The 4,310-nt window shown below is 38.2% G+C and overlaps 1 pseudogene; it reads left to right on the top strand.

Moving 5' to 3' along the window:
- The first annotated feature begins 1,224 nt into the window (after nt 1-1,224).
- LOC149162575 (cation/calcium exchanger 4 pseudogene) lies at nt 1,225-2,609 on the top strand (annotated as a pseudogene).
- Nucleotides 2,610-4,310: the final 1,701 nt, after the last annotated feature.

The raw sequence follows: 4,310 nt of genomic DNA, 5'->3' as shown, positions 1-4,310 counted from the left end.
CAGTCTGATCTAAATTTGATTCTCCAAGGAAGCGTTATGCCAAATCTCCCACAGTGACCTGATTATAGACTAGTTTAGTAGAGCGAACTTGTACGACATTCCACATGTCTCTGTTTCGACCTTTGGCTTTGAAAAATATATACAAGAAACTACAGTCTGTCCTCTTTCTGTACCTTCTTACGAAACTTCAATCCGATGCTCAGAGAGAAAGCTATGACGATTTTCTGTAGGTCACCTGTTTGGAATGTAATTCAGGAGTCTGCAAAAAGACCAAATTCCTCAGATCATATCTCCGCAAATATAGCGCGAAAAGCTCTGAAATTCAAAGCCAAGGTTCACTGCGATTTTGTCTCAAATGTGTTTTTTTCTCTTCTGAAACATCGCAGAAAAAGAGTTATAGAGAAAATGCCATGATGACCTATTTGGAACAGTGAAACCCTAGAATCCAAAGCTCTGATACCAAATGTTATGAAACTAGCTCACAAAAAGATAGAAAAGATAGATCATCGCCTTAGAATTCGGCCTCTTCAAGGGGTAAATCTCCTTTACATTACACAAATGAATGATTCTTTGATGATTCAAATGACAAAACCTCCTTTTTATATATAAGAGTCTAAGGAGTCACAATATAACCCAGTCAACCTAACAATAATAATATAAAGGCACAAAAATAACAATAGAGGGATTCTATGGGGCACAGTAATAATAATATGGGGACAATAGGGGCACAACAATATTAATAAGGGATATAACTACAATAGTAATGGGGTAATCACTAGTATTATAGGGACCTAACAAAAAATAGGCCTTATAACATGGCTCAACTAGGCCCATATATAAAATATCTGCAGAATGTTCAGTCTCATTCTCTATGTGCCCAGTTGTTTGAAAATTGTGCAGAATGTTCAGTCTCATTCTCTATGTGCAGTAGTGAAAGAAAAACATGATACGGAGACCCACAAGCAGTGCACATTCGGGGGATTTTTTGAGTACATATCATTTTTCTACTGGACATGTGAAAAATGACACATCTTTGGCTATGTCATCTTAGCTCTTTGGCTCGTCACATTATAATATGCGTTGGGTAACATTGCAACAGATTACTTTTGTTGTTCTTTAGAGAAATTGTCCAAGCTTTTGAAGCTACCACCAATAGTGGCCAGAGTGACTCTTCTTCCTCTTGGAAATGGAGCACCGAATTTGTTTGCACGTATTGTTGCTTTTATGGGGGTTGATGCTCGCGAGGTGGGACTCAATAGTGTTTTAGGAGGAGCTGCTTTTATTACCTCTGTAGTGTCTGGATTGGTTTCTCTATTCATTGCAGGTTCACGTGCACAGATTGATCGTCGAAGCTTTATATGGGATGTATGTTTGTTCCTATTGAACCTTGCTTGGCTTTCTCTGATTTTTTTTCATTAGAAAGATTAATTTGTGGAGAGAACTGGATTTTATTTCTACATCCTATAGGCATTCACTCTCGCAGAAAATGAGTTTACGAGGAAATAAACCCATAACTTAAAGTGGGATTCAATGACACCCATGCAGTCCTTCCCTGGAAGTACTATTCCTCTCAGTTGCCAATATGACTCTCTGGTGGATTTAGAGTCAACTACAGGTTTGGCTGCTAGTCATGGACGCTTAAAGACTTCATTGCCTCAGTGAATGTGGGCGTCAAATGTAGCTATTTTCTCAAAACAGGGACTGTCAAAGATAGTAGAAGAGACTAGGCCCCTGTGGGGATGGAGCGAGGATAGTGAAAATTATCAAACAAGGTGTTCTTTATTTGGATTTCTACAGTGTTTTGTCGAATGGCCATTGACAATAACGTCACAACCGACCATCCCCATAGTGGAAGATGACTGATGGTCAAAAGGCGTTGCAGTTGCATCTCTAATATTGTCACCAATTCTTTTGGCTCTGTTCTGGAATATTCAAGAAGTCAAGCCCTTGGGCATTGGCAAGGTAGCATATGTTGTTGGAGGAATTTTTGGTGATATATTTGGAACTATTTGATATTTTACAGCCGAGATAACACCCTCCACAAACATTCTTGTTTCCTTGGGTTGTTGGAGGTTTCGTAATGAGTATCTCCATTGAAATTATTGTTTCCTTGGGTTTTTGGAGGTTTCATAATTAGTGTGGTTTTACATTATTGCAAATGAGTTGGTGGCTTTGTTGATTTCCTTTGGTGTAATTTTTGAGATAAATCCGTCAATCTTGGGCTTGACAGTGCTGGCCGGGGGGAATTCAATGGGTGATTAGATGTCAAATGTTGCTTTAGCATTAAAAGGAGGAGATGGAGTTCAGACTGCAATTTCAAGACCTATGCAGGACCTATGTTTAATACACTTGTTGGACTGACAGTGCCTTTGTTGTTGGGATCCTGGTCCATGCGACTTGGTATTTATATTGTTACAAAAGATACTAGTTTGTTTTACACGCTCAAATTTCTTGTCACGGGGCTTCTGTGGGCATTGGTGGTTTTTTCCATGAATGATATGTGCCCAGGAAAGTTGCTGGGAATTGGTCTTTTAAATTTATATTCATCATTCCTTCTTTTGAGATTGAGTAGTGCTTTTGGGCTTCTCTCGATTTCCCGTTTGTATTAACCTTAGACATGTCCAAACATCATATTGATAATTTCACTTCAAGAAAGCATGCCCTAATCATTTTCTCTGTTTCTCAGGTGGTTTGGTGTGCTTACAACTACGAGTACTCTCAACCCCGACGCTAATGGCCGGAAGATTGGTCGATATCAATATTTTTCTCTTCACCACTCAGAATGTCCATATTGGAAATTCCAGTTCTCAGATTTCTTTCTCTCACCCAACATGACGTTTCTTTGTCAAATATGGAGTTTTACTCTTCATTATCAGCTTCGTCGTGGCAATTTTCTCATGGGTGTGATTTGAACGCAAGGTGATTTGGTTTTACCGGAGATTTTGCTCTTATGTTCTTGGAGAGGATTCAGCAACAGCCTTTAACTGAGGATTCAAGACGAGGCGATGACCATTACACTACTACCATGTATCAAGAAACAACCTCAGAGAGCCCTCGACGTCACTCAACTTGAGTATATTTTTTCGGATGCAGTTCCTAGTGGGACGTATCCATCGCCTGCTGAAATCTCACATATCTTGAAATGTCAGAGTGGGAGCAACTGCTGTTATATATTCTGCCGTTATTTTGGAGTATTTGACTGTAGAGTTTTTGGAATTGGCAGGAAATGCAAGCAAAGCTTTGAAGGTCAACCGTATCACTCCTAGACATTTGTAGCTTGTTATTCAAGGGAATAAAAAACTTGATACTCTGACAGGTTTTCTGCAACTTCCATGGCAATATTGTGGCTTCCTCAATATGGTAATTTGAGTAACACATACCCCTCGTGCTCTTGCGTTGATCGTAAGATGGAAGCTGGTATATTGAAGGAAGCAACTCTTGTCCCCGCCTTCTATATTCGAAGGAAGTGAATAAGTCTTGTCCTCGCCTTCTATTATCTACATATTTCAAATCTTAGCTTCAAATTGTTATACTTATAAAAGGTAGATTTTTTAGACAGTCCAAAACAAACAACCATATCTGTCCAAAATAAGAGCCATTTACAGCACTGAGAATGTTCAAGTAATAGAGTTTTGAATAATTTCACCTAAAACATGCTTAAACACAGGAAAAAAAAAACGCCTTGTACCATGGCTCAACTAGGCCCAGATATAAAATAGCTTCCTTTTTCAGATTCGCTGAAGCGACTTCAGATTATTTTCTTTTGTTGTTAAATAACTTGTGGCATTCTTTTTATTGTTGATTAGTCCAAAACAAACAACCACATCTGTCCAAAATAAGAGCCATTTACAGCACTGAGATTGTTCAAGTAATAGAGTTTTGAATAATTTCACCTAAAACATGCTTAAACACAGGCAAAAAAAACGCCTTATACCATGGCTCAAGTAGGCCCAGATATAAAATAGCTTCCTTTTTCAGATTCGCTGAAGCGACTTCGGATATTATTTTGGCATACTTTTTATTGTTGATTTGCCTCTCTGTCCAAAAATATGAGCTATTTATGGTCCCAAGTCTATTAGAAAAACAAAACTTTAAATCATATCACCTAAACATACTTAAATACAATAAAAAATAAGCATCGTAACATGGCTCAACTAGTACAAAAAGTATGCCATTTTCAGATTCGCTAAAGCTGCTTCTGGTCTAATCACCTTCAGTTATTGGGAGAAGACCGTCTATGGATTCCCGAAGAAAATCTTGTTTAGTACTCTAAATATATGAATATATTCAATATTGAGTCTTGTGCTTGG

Source organism: Pinus tabuliformis, chromosome 5_2 (assembly GCF_031772625.1).
Source record: "Pinus tabuliformis cultivar Carrire ecotype Pingquan chromosome 5_2, CPIR1, whole genome shotgun sequence".
NCBI classification, from domain to species: domain Eukaryota; kingdom Viridiplantae; phylum Streptophyta; class Pinopsida; order Pinales; family Pinaceae; genus Pinus; species Pinus tabuliformis.
The sequence above is the reverse complement of the archived record's forward strand: the minus strand, read 5'-3'. Positions and strand labels throughout refer to the sequence as shown.